Genomic DNA, 16,359 nt, shown 5'->3' on the forward strand with positions numbered 1-16,359 from the left:
GCATATATTTTATATAAGTGGAATTATACATTTGTTCTTTTGTGTCTGGCTTACTTCACTTAGCATAATGTCTTCAAGGTTTATCTACGTTATAGCATGTATCAAAACTTCATTCCTTTCAATCACTGAATAACATTCCATTGTATGTATATACCACACTTCTTTTTTTATCTCAGTAAAGAAATTTTTAAAAAGCTATTTAGTAGGTTCTGGAGAAGGAAGCCTGGAGCCTTATAGCCAGTGTGGGGCCATGAGTGCTATGAGGGCTTCGGAATTCCAGCTGCACCCCCTACTGTGCGATCTTGGGTAACTTACTCTAAGCCTCAGTCTGTTATCTGCAAAATAAGGATAAAGAATGTTGTGCAGATTGTTTGTTTATTTGAGATAATTTCTGGAAATCACTTAGCATAAATTATGGCACCTAAACTAAAATAGTGCTTATAAATGTTACCTATGATTATGGCTTGTAAAAATCATTGTTTATGCTTTTACTTTCTAATACAAAATCAGACAAGTAGAACTTTTTCTAAAACAGCTCCTCCTACGAAATAAAAACAAACTAAGTTTCTTTTTTGCATGTGTTTTCAATTGATGCTTTTTTCTTGGAGTTGGAACTTCTGAGGAAAGGAAAAATGTTCTTCTCCTGACTAGAGAGAAACTACCCAGGCTGGTCTAGCCTGATACCCTTTTTAGACTGGGGGCAGCTTTAGGGCTTTCCCTTCCAAGTATAAGCCCACATTCCGGAAACACAGAAAGGTCAGGTGGCTGAAGGCAAGGACTGATTAAAGAGAATAAGAAATAGCTCCTTTTGCACAGGAAGTCCTGTTGACTCAAACTGGATCCCTGAGGGTCTGGGCCCTTGTAGTGCGAACCAATTATAGACTGGGAGGGTGTTATGATCCTTTGGAAGTAGATGGACCTGGATTCCAGTCCTGGCTCTGCCATTTACAGATCGAGCTTCCCATTTTTTATAGAGCTGAGAAAGCTGAGCTGTGGGAGCTGCAGAGGAGTGGGTAGCACAGAGGAGAGCCACTGTTTGAGCAACTGTGGGCAGAAGTGCCTATGCGAAGCCCCAAGGAAGACTGGCACACCAGGCTGCAGCGTCTGTTTCTGGATAGTTTATTCCTCCCTCTGGCTCTTCATGAATCCACTCATGCATCCTTCAGTGTGGTCTTTCAGTGTCATCTTCAGCGAGGAAGGAGCAGCACAATTTTTCATTCATTACAGGCCAAGATCCAGTAACTCTGGGTAGAGTCTCAGGCTCACTAGAGCAACCTTGAAATGTAGTTCTGCCTTCCGATTCTCAAAAATGTTTTATTTATTTGTGAAATTGATTTTTTGGTGTAAACCTTGTTATAACGAAATGATCTTCACGCGCAATTCACATGCCCAAGAAATCACACCTGTATGCTGCATTTCGATTTTGCTGTTGCCACTGACCAGCAAGGCCGTGAATAAGGTATTTTCTGAGGCTTGTGATGGGTACTCCTAATGGTTCTTACAGGATTAATTGTAATGGGACTGTTAGGGCTGAGTTGTAGTAATGACTATAAGAATGATATTCTCTCATGTAATACAGATCACTTGACTCCATCGCTTAATGTCTTCTTTTCAAAAACATTTCGTGTCTGTCATGGGCCTCATTTTACAAATGTGGACACTGGGACCCAGACATTGATTGGCTAACAGATTGTCCATTTTGGGTCAGAATCCACATCTTTTGCCTTCTGATCCAATAGTCTATTTTTTTCTCCACTGTGAGCTGGGCAATGTGGGAATTCCAGATTTTATTGATTTAATAGTTTGTGATATGGTTCCAGAGAGGCCACTTGACCTCCCTCCACCAGGAAAAGAGCAAATCTGTTGTCAGTCTCTTGCTCTCTCCAACTTTCCAAAGAAGAAGTGACTCAGCTGGAGTAGGAGCTTGAGTCTGGTTTGTAGACAGTGGAGTGTACAGGTGGCTCCTTGCCTTATGCCCCTGGCAGCAGCAAATTGATATTTGCTGGTCTCCAAGCCTCTGGCACAGACAGAAGAGGGTTAGGAAAGTGACATTTTTTTGTAAATAACCACACCTGGTTCTAAGAGCAGAAGGATTGGCATGTCCCTGTAGCCTCATCAGTTACCATCAACCTTTTGCAAAGGGAGCCCCAGGGGAGAGAATCTCTTCACACTCTTATGATTATTTATAGACACCTCATCCTGTCCACACTCTGGGGGGAGTATGGTTTGCTTGGCAGTGGCCTCCTTCCAGATGTGTTTATTTTCTTCCTGGCCCAGTGGAATGCATCCTTCTGCCCCTGCATTACATGGAAAAGAGGGGATGGTAGGCACTGGGACATAGTGAAGATATGGAAGGGAAGGCATGAGGCAGGATACCCAAATATCTGTTAAGTGCATATATCTCCCAGTGAACACTGATTGAATAGCCACTTTGTTGCTAAAGAAGTGATTCAGTGTAGCAGTTAAATAAACATGTTTTGCAAGCAGATGGGCCTGGATTCAAATCCCAGCTCTTCCATTTATGAACTGGTGGCTTCAGTTAAGTTAAATATGCCTCAGTTTCCTTATCTGTAAGAAATGGTATAATAATACAGCCTCTTAGGGTTATTGTGAGGTTTGAATGCAAAGGCTTAATAGTGCCTGACACATACTGGATTATTAGTATTATGTGATGGCTATTCTTATAAGATACCACTAGGTACTCTGTGTGTGTGGTGTGTTTGTGTGTGTGTGTGTCTGTGTGAGACTTTGATAAAAGCAGGCCTGGAGAACAGAGATGATACAGGTAATACAGGCAGGGAACTTTCAGTGAAAAAGTGTAACTATTAAAACCTAGAGAAGGAGAGCTCTCCATGGACTAGATAGGCCAGGTCAGAGGGGGCAGGTAAGAGGCAGGAAAGGTGATTGAGCTGCCTGAGTGTTTGAGGGATGTTATTGAACACGTCGGCAGGGTGCTAACTACCCTCAGTTGAGCCATCATGACTGGGAGTTAGCAGAATACCCTCGACTAGCTTTAGCTTGGGCTATCAGTGTCCAGTGGAAAGGTGCAGCATCCTCTCTAGAAGGAGAGTTTATTGTGCCACACTCTGAGGGGGCATTTGTTTAACAGCTAATTGGCTTCAGCAAAAGTAAGGCTGCCCAAAGTGATGAAAGAAAAAGATACATTTTGTGATGAGTTACCGGTGCTTAGTGTATTTTCCTGCTCAATTCTCTGCTTTCAGAGGTCTGCCATTATTTATACCTGAAGCATCATGATTACTAACTCTATGAATCTCTTGCATTAGAAATTTTAAAGATAAATTCAAAAATTTACAAAATTTTAAGAAAATAGTATAATGAACCCCCATGTGCCCATAACCCAGTCAAAACAATAAACTCACAGCTATTTTATCTACACTCCCCACCAGATTAATTGAAATGCCCCCATAATGCCATATCACTTCACCTTTGAATATTTGTGTGCATTTCTAAAAGAAAAGGATGTTAAAAAAATCATAATACCATTATCACAATGAAAAAATGGACAATAATGTCTTAATATTAAATATCCAGTGTTCTAATTTCCACAATATCTCATATTTTTTTCAGTTGGCTTCTTTGAATCAGGGTTTACATAAGATTCATGCACTACAATTGGTCGATATTTCTTAGTCTCTTCAATTTATAGGTTCCCCAGCTATGCTTTTGTCCTCTTGTAATTTATTTGTTGAAGAGAGCAGGTCATTTTTTATTTTCTAGATAGGATTGCATCCCTGTGGTGGCCTTTACCATGCTCCTTTGTTCTCTGTATTTCCTGTATAATGGTAGCTAGAACTAGTGACTTGGTCTGACTCAGTTGTATTTATTTGTTTGTAAGTCTACATTACAGGTATTGTCATGTGCTTCCAACCACCAGCCTATAATGACTGGTTGTTTCTTTTTGTGATGGAACAGCCAGCCATTGATAATCATTGCCAAGAGCCATCATTTCATTTAGGAGTTTGCAAAATGGTAGTGTTCTAATTCTGTCATCCCTTCTTCATTCATTATACAGAATAGTTCTATAGAAAGGATTTTTTTCTCACCAACCATCTGCTACTTTATGATATAACTTAATCAGGAAACACAGGTTAAATGCTTCTTTCCCTGCATTTACCAGTATTTGGATTAGTGGGTTGGTTCCCTTCCACCCTCTAGAAGTGCTAATTGAGATTTTTCTGTTTCATGGTATCGTTAAGAACTCATGAATGTGAACATATTTGATGTGTTTCAATTGCAGTTATTATCCTTTTTGATGCCCAGATTTTCCCATGTCTGGCCAGTGGGAGCATTTTTCCTGAGTTGCTTCCTGAGTTGCTTCTTGAGTCCTGACATGACCCTGACCATGGCAGTCATTGTGTTTTAAAATTGTTTTATAGCTTTTCTTCATATAAGTTTTGGGCATGTCTTGTTAAATTTATGCCTAGATATTTCATTTTTTTTGGCTTTCACAAAGGGGTTCTCCTCTTCCAACATAGACAAATTTTTGTTACAGTCATGTTATTCTGAGAAAAAAAAATTTATTTGTATATATGAAGACTCCTGGTTCTTGTGTATTGGTTTTGTAACCTACTTTACTAAATTCTTTTGTTTGTAGTTTTCCCTTGACTCTTTTGGAGCTTCTAGTTACATACTTATATTAATTCTTTGCTCTATTACTATGGTGAATAATAGTAGTGGATTTTAGTATATTGAATTACTTTTCCTTTATTTGGAATAAACACTACTTGCTCATGTTGAATTTTCTAATATGCTATTGGATTCTGATTAATTGGTATTTTTATTATGATATTTATAAGTGATATTAATCTGTAGTTTCATTCTGTTGATACAATCATTTTCATATTGAGATTCATGTTACTGTTATTTTATATATATATATATATGTATATGTATATATACACACACACATATATATATATATATGTATTTTAGATGGAGTCTCGCTCTGTTGCCAAGCTGGAATGCAATGGTGCAATCTCAGCTCACTGCAACCTCCGACTCCCTGGTTCAAGCAATTCTCCTGCTTCAGCTTCCCGAGTGGCTGGGACTACAGGCATGCGCCACCACGCCCAGCTAATTTTTGTATTTTTAGTAGAGATGGGGTTTCACCATGTTGGCCAGGATGGTCTTGATCTCCTGACCTCATGATCCACCTGCCTTGGCCTCCCAAAGTATTGGGATGACAGGTGTGGGCCACCACACCCGGCCTCTTTTATATTTTTAATAGTCTTTTTTTTTTTTTTTCAGATGGGGTCTCACTCTGTCACTTAGGCTGCAGTGCAGTGGCACATTCACTGCTCACTGCAGGCTTGACCTCTAAGGTTCAAGTGATCCTCCCACCTCAGCTTCCCAAGTAGCTGGTACTATAGGTGTGTGCCACCCCATCTGGCTAATTTTTGTTTTTTCTGTGGAGATGGTTTCACCATGTTGCCCAGGCTTGTCTCAAACTCCTGGGCTCAAGTGATCCTACCACCTCAGTCTCCCAAAGCACTGGGAATACGGGTGTGAGCTACTGTGCCTGGCCATACTATAAAATGATTTTTAGAAATAAAATTTTCCCAAGAAATAATCTGAGCCTTGTGCATTTTTGTGGGAAGGTTCTATACAACTTCCTCTATTTTTTTCTGTGGTATTTTACATGTTAGACTCAGTTTCTACTGGGATTGAATTTGATAAGTTATGGAAATTATTAACTTCACCTACTTTTTCAAATTTATTTGCAAAGAATTTTATGAAGTAGACTCATGATTTTTAAAAAATTGCTAAGTTTTGATGATTATTTCCTTCTTGTCATTTTTAAGTTTATGTGCATGGCTCCCCCATTTTTCTTCAATTATTAATATGTTAGCTAGTACACTGTTTATTATGTTCATATTTGAAATAATTAATTTTTAGATTTATTAGTTTATTTTTTTGTTTCTAATGCAGTATCTTTCTTGAGGCATAACTTACTGACTCTAAAACATATTATGTGTACAGTTTGAAGATTTTGACAAATTCATACTGTGCAACAAAACACTAATCAAGATTAGAAAATGATTCTATCACTCTAGAAAGTTCTTTCATCCTCCTTTCCAGACAAATGCCTACTCTACTCCAGAGGTAAACAGCATTCTAACATCTATCACCATAGCTTAATTTTGCCAGTTTCAAATATCATGTAGATGGGTGTATTAGTTCGTTTTCATGCTGCTGATAGAGACATACCTGAGACTGGGATGAAGAAAGGCTTAATTGGACTTACAGTTCCACATTGCTGGGGAGGCCTCAGGATCATGGTGGGAGGCAAAATGCAGTTCGTACAGGCAAAAGGCGGCAAGAGGGAATGAGGAAGATGCAAAAGCGGAAATCCCTGATAAAACCATCAGATCACGTGAGACTTATTCACTACCACCAGAATAGTATGGGGAAAACCGCCCCCATGATTCAAATTATCTCCCAGCAGGTCCCTCCCACAACATATGGGAATTATGGTAGTATAATTCAAGATGAGATTTGGGTGGGGACACAGCCAAACCATATCATTCCAGCCCTGGCCCCTCCAAATCTCACGTCCTCACATTTCAAAACCAAGCATGTCTTCCCAACAGTCCACTAAAGTCTTAACTCATTCCAGCATTAACTCAAAAGTCCACAGTCCAAAGTCTCATCTAAGACAAGGCAAGTCCCTTCTGCCTATGAGCCTGTAAAATCAAAAGCAAGCTAGCAACTTCCTAAATACAATGCGGGTACAGGTAGTGGGTAAATACTGCCATTCCAAGTGGGAGAAATTGGCTAGAACAAAGGTGTTACAGGGCCCATGCGAGTCTGAAATCCAGCAGGGCAGTCAGACTTTAAATATCTAAATAAAATAAAATAAAATAAAATAAGAAATGTCAGAAATGATCTCTTTTGACTCTAGATCTCACATCCATATCATGCTGATGTAAGAGGTGAGTTCTCATGGTCTTGGGCAGCTCCGCCTCTTGGCTTTGCAGGGTACAGTCTCTCTCCCAGCTGCTTTCATGAACTGTCATTGAGTGTCTGAAGCTTTTCCAGTCAGACAGTGCAACCTGTAGGTCAATCTACCACTTTAGGGTCTGAAGGATGGTGGTTCTCTTCTCACAGCTCCACTAGGTGGTGCCCTAGTAAGGACTCTGTGTAGGGGCTCTGACTGCACATTTCCTTTCTGCACAGCCCTAGCGGTTCTCCATGAGCACCCCGCCTCTGCAGTAAACTTCTGCCTGGGCATCCAGGCATTTCAATACATCTTCTGAAAGCTAGGCGGAGGTTCCTAAACCTCAATTCTTGACTTCTCTGCACTTGCAGGCTTAACACCACATGGAAGCTGCCAAGGCTTGAGGCTTACACCTTCTAAAGCCACAGCTTGAGCTCTGCATTGGACCCCTTCAGCCACAGCTGATGTGGCTGGGATGCAGGGCACCAAGTCCCTAGAGTGTACATAGCACGGGGACCCTGGGCCCAGCCCACGAAACCATTTTCTCCCAGGCCTCCAGGCCTGTGATGGGAGGGGCTGCCATGAAGGCCTCTGAAGTGCCCTGGAGACATTTTCCCCACTGTCTTGGGGATTAACATTGGGCTCCTCAATACTTATGCAAATTCCTGCAGCCAGCTTGAATTTCTCCTCAGAAAATGTTTTCTTTTTTCTATCGAATTGTCAAGCTGCAAATTTTCTAAACTTTTATGCTGTTTCCCTTTTAAAACTGAATGATTTTAACAGCACCCAAGTCACATCTTGAATGCTTTGCTGCTTAGAATTTTTTTCTGCCGGATACCCTAAATAATATCTCTTAAGTTTGAAGTTCCACAAATCTCTAGGGCAGGGGCAACATGCTGCCAGTCTCTTTGCTAAAACATATCAAGAGTCATCTTTGCTTCAGTTCCCAAGAAGTTCCTCATCTCCATTTGAAACACCTCAGCCTGGACCTTATTGTTCATATCACTTTCAGCATTTGTGTTAAAGCCATTCAACAAATCTCTTGGAAGTTCAAAACTTTCCCAAATTTTCCTGTCTTCTTCTGAGCCCTCCAAACGGTTCCAGCCTCTGCCTGTTACCCAGTTGCAAAGTCGCTTCCACATTTTAGGGTATCTTTTCAGCAACATCCTAGTCCCAGTACCAATTTACTGTATTAGTCCATTTTCATGCTGCTGATAAAGACATACCCAAGACTGGGAAGAAAAAGAGATTTAATTGGACTTACAGTTCCACACAGCTGGGGAGGCCTCAGAATCACGGTGGGAGGCAAAAGGCACTTCTTACATGGTGATAGCAAGAGAAAATGAGAAAGATGCAAAAGCAGAAACCGCTCATAAAACCATCAGATTTCATGAGGATTATTCACTACCACCAGAATAGTATAGGGGAAACCACCCCCAGGATTCAAATTATCTTCCAACGGGTCCCTCCTACAACATATGGGAATTATGGGAGTGTAATTCAAAAGGAGATTTGGGTGGGGACACAGAGCCAGACCGTATCATTGGGATCATACGGAATGTACTCTTTTGTGTCTGACTTCCTATATTTAGCATATATTTTGAGATTCATAAATGTTCTTGAGTGTATAATTTCTTTTAGTTTCTGAGTTGTATTCCATAATAGATATACCATAGCTTATTTATCTGTCGATGGATTTGGATTATACTAGCATGGAGCTATAAAGAACAAAGCGGCTATCTATATTGTTTTACAATGTTTATTGTTGCACAAGGCTGCTGTAAACATTGTTGTACAATGGTTTCATTTTACTTGGGTGAATACCTAGAATTAGAATAGTTGGCTCACAATATAATAAATCAGCAACTGTTTTTTCAAAGTGTTGTATGATTAAGAATCCACCAACAATGTATTAGTTGCTCCTTAATTGTGTCCAGTTGCTCTGTATCCTCACTGGCAATTGTTATTATGTCTTTTTAATTTTAGTCATTCTAATGGCTGTGGGGTAATATATCATTATGATTTTAATTTTAATTTATCTAATGACTAATGATGTTGATCATCTTTTCATATGCTTGTTAGCCAATTATATATGTTCTTTTGTAGTGTTTATTTTGAAGCATTTTACTCCTCTTTTTTGATTTTTTTTGTTATTGATTTGTAGAAGTTCTTTATGTAATTTGGATACAATTGCTTTGTCAGATATGTTTTGCAAATATTTTCTCTGAGTGTGTAAGTTGCCTTTTGTTTTCTTAATTGTGTCTTTCGATGATGAGCAGTTTTGGCAAAGTCTAACTTGTCGATTTTTAAAAGTATATGTTCTTTCTAGGAAAAGTTTGCCTGTCTCAAGCTCATAAAGATATTAAGTTTTCTTCTAGTAGTTTTATTATTTTAGCTTTTACATTTAAGTCTAGTTTCTATCTTGAATTAATCATTGTATATGGCATAGTTTTTATAAATTGATATACAGTTGTTTCATTTATTGAAAAGTCTTTTCTTTCCTCATTGAACTGCTTTCATACTGTGTTGAAAATCAACTGACTATATACATGTGGGTCTTTTATTCCTTCCTTACTCCCTCCCTCCCTCCCTCCCTCCTTCTCTTCCTTCCCTCCTTCTTTCCCTTCCTTTCCCTTCTCCCTCCCTCCCTTCCTCCCTCCTTCCTTCCTTCCTCTTCCTCTTCCTCTTTCTTTCTCTTTCTCTCTCTCTCTTCTTTCTTCCTTTCCTTTTCTTTCTTTCTTTTCTTTCTTTCACAGGATTTTACTATTACCCAGCTTGGAGTGCACTGGTGTGATCATGACTCACTACAGCCTTGACCTCCAGGGCTTAAGTGATTCTCCTAGTTCAGCCTCCCAAGTAGCTGGGACTAGAGGCACGTGCTACTATGCCTGGCTAGATTTTTCTTTTTGTATTTTTTGTAGAGACAGGGTTTTGCAATGTTGCCCAGGCTTGTCTCAAATTCCTGGACTCAAGTGATCTACCTGCCTCAGCCTCCCAAAGTGCTGGGATGACAGGCATGAGCCACTATACCTGGCCCATGTAGGTTTATTTCTATCTTTTTTAGACAGTACCATTGATCTATTTGTCTGTCCCTACATTGGTAGCATACCATCTTGATTACTGTAACTTTATAATAAGTCTTGAAATCAGATAATTTAAGCCTTATTATTTAAAACATTTTTTGATAGGACTGTTGTGGCTATTCTATACCATTTGCCTTTCCATTTTTTATGTAGTTGATAAAAAATTGTATATATTTATGTTGTACAATATATTTTGATATATGTATACATGTAGAATGGCTAAACCAAGTTAATTAACACATGCATTGCCTGATATATTTATCATTTTTGTGATGAGAACATTTAAAATCTACTCTCTTAGCAATTTTTTAGAATCAAATATATTTTTATTAACCATAATCACCACGATATATAGTAGAGCTCTTGAATTTATTTCTCCTATCTAACTAAAATTTTTGTATCCTTTGACCAATATCTCTCTAATCGTCCAGCCTCTGGTAACTACCATTCTACCCTCTTCTGTGAATTTGCCTTTTTAAGATTCCATTATAAGTAAGATCATGTGATATTTGTCTTTCTGTGCCTGGCTTATTTTACTTAACATAATGTCTTCCTGATTGATGATTATTGTCACAATAACAGGATTTCATTACTTTTTTAAATGGCCGAATAGTTTTCCATCCATATTTTCTTTATTAATTCATCCATTGATGGGCACGTAGGATGATTTCTTATCTTGATTATTGTGAATAATGCTGCAGTGAACATAAGAGTGCAGATATCTCTTTGACATATTGATTTTATTTCCTTTGGATGTATACCCGGTAGTGGGATTGCTGGGTCATAGGTAGTTCTGTATTTCCACACTGTTTTCCATAATGGCTGCAACAATTTATATACATACCAACGGTGTATGAGATCCCTTTTCTCCATATCCTATTCAACACTTACTGTAGTTTGTCTTTTTTATAATAGCCATTCTAACAAGTATAAGATAACATCTCATTGCAGTCTTAATTTGCATTTCTATGGTGATAAGTGATATTGAGCATTTTTTCATACGACTGTTGGCCATTTGTGTGTCATTTTTTGGGAAATAACTATTGATGTCCTTTGCCCATTTTTATTATTTATTTAAATCTTTAGCCTGAAATAAGTGTTCAGGCTGGGGAGGGCTCACAATCATAGTGGAAGGCAAAGGAGAAGCAAAGTCACGTCTTCCATGGTGGCAAGGCCAAAGAACATGTGCAGGAGAACTGCCCTTTATAAAACCATCAGATCATGTGAGAACTTACTTGTTGTCACGAGAACAGCCTGGAGGTAACCACTCCCATGATTCAGTTACCTCCCGCTGGGTTCCTTCCACAACATGTGGGGATTATGGGAACTACAATTCAAGATGAGATTTGGGTGGGGACACAGCCAAACCATATCAGATGGTTATATACTAAGTGAAAGATGACTTAATCTCTCTTCCAGATATTATCTTTCAGAGATCTTGGAATATATAATTTTAAAAACCAGAATTGAATTTCATGATGGTAGTCATCAGAGAACAGGGACAACTTTGCCCATTTTAAAATCAAGTAATTTGTTTTTTTTTGCTATTGAGTTCTTTACATATTTTGAATATGAACCCCTAAACAAATATATGATTTGCAAGTATTTTCTCCCATTGTCTCTTTAGTCTATTGATTGTTTCCTTTGCTGTGCAGAAGCTTTTCAGCTTGGTATAATCCCATTTGTCTATTTTCGCTGTTGTTGCTTGTACTTTTGGGGCCATATTCAAAATCATCATTGCCCAGTTCAGTGTTTTAGGGCTCATCCTCTATATTTTCTCCCAGTAGTTTTACAGTTCCAGGTCTTAGGCTTACGTCTTTAATCCATTTTGAGTTGGCTTTTGTGTATGGTGTGAGATACGGTCTGATTCTAGTCTTCTGCATGTGGATATCTGACTTTCCCAATCACTTATTGAAGAGATTGTCCTTTCCCCACTGTGTGATCTTGGCACCTTTGTGCATTTTATTTAAATTTTAGAAACAGGTTGTCAGCTTCTAAAAAAAATGCCTTCTGTAATTTTGATTGGGATTTATATTAATTTGCTATAGTGGCCATAACAAAATACCACAGACTGAGTGGTTTCAACAATGGAAATTTACATTCTCACAGTTCTGTAGCTTAAAGTCCAAAATCAAGGTATTGGCAGGTAGTGTTTCTTCTGAGGCCTCATTGGCTTGCAGTTGGCTGTCTTTTCACTGTGTCCTCCATGGTCTTTCCTTGGTAAATGTCAATCTCTGGTGTTTCTGTGTTTAAATTTCTTCTTCCTGTAAGGACAACAGTCAGACTGGATTAGGAACCCCCTCCCCTCCGCAACCCGAACTTTTAGTTCAGGCTTCATTTTAGTTTAATCACCCCATCTCCAAAAAACAGTCACTTTCTGAGGTACTGAGGGTTAGGGCTTCAATATGTAAATTTTAGTAGGACTTAATTCACACCATAACAGGATTGTACCGAATCTATGTCAATTTTAAGACAATTGATAGCTTAACAACTAGAACCTTCCATTCCAAGAGCATGGTCTGCCTCTTCACATATCTGAGTCCTCTTTAATTTTCCAAATATTTTATAGTTTTCAATGTAGATGACTTATATATACTTTGTTAAGTGTATTCCTAAATGCTTTCTGTTTTGTGAGACTGTTGTAAATGGTATTTTTTTTTTCTCAAATTTTTGTGAACACCCTGTAACAGAACTTGGTGGCTATGTAAATGCACCTTTCAGATTTCCAACTCTGGGGGCATAATGGTGACAGCCCTAGCAGCTGCATTCTGAAATCCATCACTGTATTTGTGCTGCAGCCATGCATCCCAAAGGCTTCTCCCAGCCAATGCCTAGGAGACTTGGGATTCCTCTCTCTGGTAGGTGATTTTGGCTTCAGGATGCCCTGATGGTCTTGACTAACTCTTTGGGAGCTGCACTGGATGTTCAGATGCATCTGAACCAACTACCTTCTTCTCTCTCTTTCACCTGGGCTCAGATCTGTATCATGATCCAACAACTCATGTTCCCTCAAGCCTTCTTCTTTTTTTCTTTTCCATAGCCTCTCCTTTAATAAATCTTCTGCAAGCCTATTCCTATCTTGGTGTCTACTTTTTAGAGGACTCATACTAACAAGAAGATTGAGGAATTTTTGTTGTTGTTGAGAAGTGTCTTTATTTTAATGAACAGGTATTCAATTTTATGAGAGGATTTTTTCTGCATTTACTGAAATGGTCATATGGTTTTTGTGTTAGTAGTTACATTGATTGCTTTTCAAAAACTACATTATGCTGGGCGCTGTGGCTCATGCCTATAAGTCCAGCACTTTGGGAAGATAAAGTGGCAGATTGTTTGAGCCCAGGAGTTCAAGACCAGCCTAAGCAACATGGTGAAATCCCATCTCTGCAAAAAATACAAAAACTAACCAGGCATGGTGGCATGCACCTGTGGTCCCAGCTACTGGCGAGGCTGAGGTGGGAGAATCACTTGAGTCCAAGAGGTTGCTGTAGTGAGCCATGATCTCACCACTGCACTTCAGCCTGGGAAACAGAGTGAGACCCTGTATCCAAAAAGAGAAAAAAATTATGATAACCTTGTCTTCTTCAGATAAACCCTATTTGGCCATGATGTTTTATCTTTTCAATATTTTTTGTATGTTATTTGCTAATATTTTAAAGACCTTATATCTGTAGTTATGGAAGATATTAATCTGTAATGGCTAATGCCTTTGTAGAGTTTTGGTACCAATGTTGTTCTGGTCTATGCATAAGTTTGAAAGTGTTCTCTATCTTTTATTTTCTAAAACAGTTTTTGAAAGATTGGCATTATTTATTTTAATATTTTTTGGATAGAATTCACTCAGGAAACCCTTTGGGCCTGGAATTTTCTATTTTTTTCTTCTCTGCATTTTTATTTTTCATATCTGGCATAGTTTATTCTCTGTGGGAACATTAATCTGCTCACAATTCTCTTTTTTTCTTCAGCTCACTTCAACTTTCTCCTGAGTTCAAGTGATTCTGTTGCCTCAGCCTCCTGAGTAGCTGAGATTACAGTTGTACGCCACGTCTCCTAGCTAATTTTTGTATCTTTAGTAGAGACGAGGTTTCACCATGTTGGCCAGGTTGGGGTCTCAAACTCCTGTCTGGTGATCCACCTGCCTTGGCCTCCCGAAGTGCTAGGATTACAGGTGTGAGCCACTGCTCCCGGCCCTCTTTTTTTCTTAAGGTATCTTAGTGTAGGATCCAATCACAATCCTTTCTTGTTGTTGCTTAAAGGGCATGAGTTCTCCTATTCCCTTTGAAGAAGAGAGTAGGCCAGGGTTTCTTCCCTGGCTTCAAAGCACTAGAATTCTGTTCTAGAACTGTTCTGGAATTCTGTTATATAGAATCCTGTTCTAGAACTATCCAGAACCGTTCATAGAACTATTCTGTTATTATTACAAAATGTACAAAAATGTATCTTATGTATCCTAAGATTTGCAGGCTGGGTTACCTTTCCTTATTTTTATCAGAAATTTTTCTTTCCTTTGCCCTTCATGTCCTGTCCTGCTTAAATTTGATTTTACTCCTAGTAATTTCTATTCAGTGTGGACCTTCATCCCGGAAGGGAGAGCTGCTTAGTTCTAAGGATTTATAGAACTTAGATTGCTATAGCTCTCTCTGATCCTGAACTCACAAACTGAAGTCTACAAGGCCCTGCTAATTATGGCTATTTTCCCCAGTTTGTGTTCTTTTCCCTTGGGAGCATCCACTGGCAATTTTGCACTGGCTCTCAAGTTCAACATAAATCCTGCTGTCTCTCCTTTTGCTTCCTCCTGCACACTTGCTGATGCCATGTGGTCTTCATGATATGGTGATATTTTTTTCTCATTTGCTCATATTTGAGGGCTGGTGAATTCTTTGTTTTGCCATAGATATTGTCTGCAAGATGTTGGTTTTGCTGTCTTAATCTCTATTTTGTGGAGCGATTCAAAAAGATGAAAAATGACATCATTACTACCATTTTTCTAGAACCACCAAACATCTTTGGAAATTTGAAGTTGGAGGTGAGGGGAAGACGTCAAATTCTATGCCTGCCATGGTTGCTTAGGCATTATATGCAGACCACCAACAGTCCTATTCAAATGTGACAGTGTTAGGACTCCTGTGAGAAACCACAAAGAACCTTTAAAATGGATGGTGGTGGGCTCCACACACTGAAATTAATACTTGTGAAATAAAGGTGGAAAGAAAAATTATCTGTGTCTCATTGAGCTCTTTCTTTTGCAAGGTGCTCTGTGAAGTCTTTGACGTGAACTTTTCTCAGTTAAGCCTTAAGCCCCTACATGGTGGCACTGTTATCATCTCTCCTTTACAGTGTTGAAAAGGAGGGATGGTGACAGTTTTTCACTTTCTACAGTCAACTCTCAAGATCTCTCAAAGTACAAAAGCCCTGGTATCCTAGCCATGCTGTGAAACCACCCCCCACCCTGGTGATGGACCAGGCCTTCTCTGCTGATGCCAGACAAAGGTGAATCCTAGCTGAGGGGTTGAGCTGTGCCTCTGCTCCCAGCCTGCCTCCTCTGTGGTGGGCTAACAGCTGACTTTTAGGTGTAAGCTTCAGGAGGCAGACATCTGAGACAAAGCTGAGATTGTGTTGTTAGACTTCCCAGGTAACTGTCACTACATGCTTTTATGCCCCAGGAGAAACGCGTAATGTGTTTGGTGCCCTCTTTGGGGTTTTAGGAGGAAACGGCAAGGTCGCAGTGTCTCAAGAAAGACAATGCCACACATACCTCACTACGACGTCACATTGCAAGATCACAAAGCCAGAACACAGCAAAGCTACCATGGCCCTAAGCCACCATGCAAGTGGGCATCAGAATACTAAGATCAAGAAACCAGAGTTCTGCAATAGCACATGACCAGAACCTTCACCACCGCAAAATGGGCCTGAACACCAACACAACTCCACCTGTGAGGTTACAACCCGGTGCTACAAAGGACACTACCGCATGACACCACCAAACCGTAACAGTAAGATTAGAATATGACAGCGCAGTGCAGTATCCCCACTGCACCTTATCATGATGTCATCACTTGGGTATGACAATATTGCCATGAGAATATACCAGCATATTACCAAGTCCTAGCCCCGTAGCCTCTGTTTTGATCAAATTCCTTGATTGAATCTGATTGGCTCGGAGACCAGATGTTTCAGGGACTTAAAGCTCAGCCCAGAAACGCCATAGACAGACACATAGAAAGGAATTCCCTTTGCTAGCTCCCTCTCTTGTGCTGTCGGTAGGCAGGCCTGCTCCTCCACTCGGGTGACAACACGGAGCATGTCGTTCTCACCTTG

Source organism: Aotus nancymaae, unplaced genomic scaffold (genome assembly GCF_030222135.1).
Source record: "Aotus nancymaae isolate 86718 unplaced genomic scaffold, 86718_ANA_hifiasm-v0.15.2.pri h1tg000059l, whole genome shotgun sequence".
Classification (NCBI taxonomy): Eukaryota; Metazoa; Chordata; class Mammalia; order Primates; family Aotidae; genus Aotus; species Aotus nancymaae.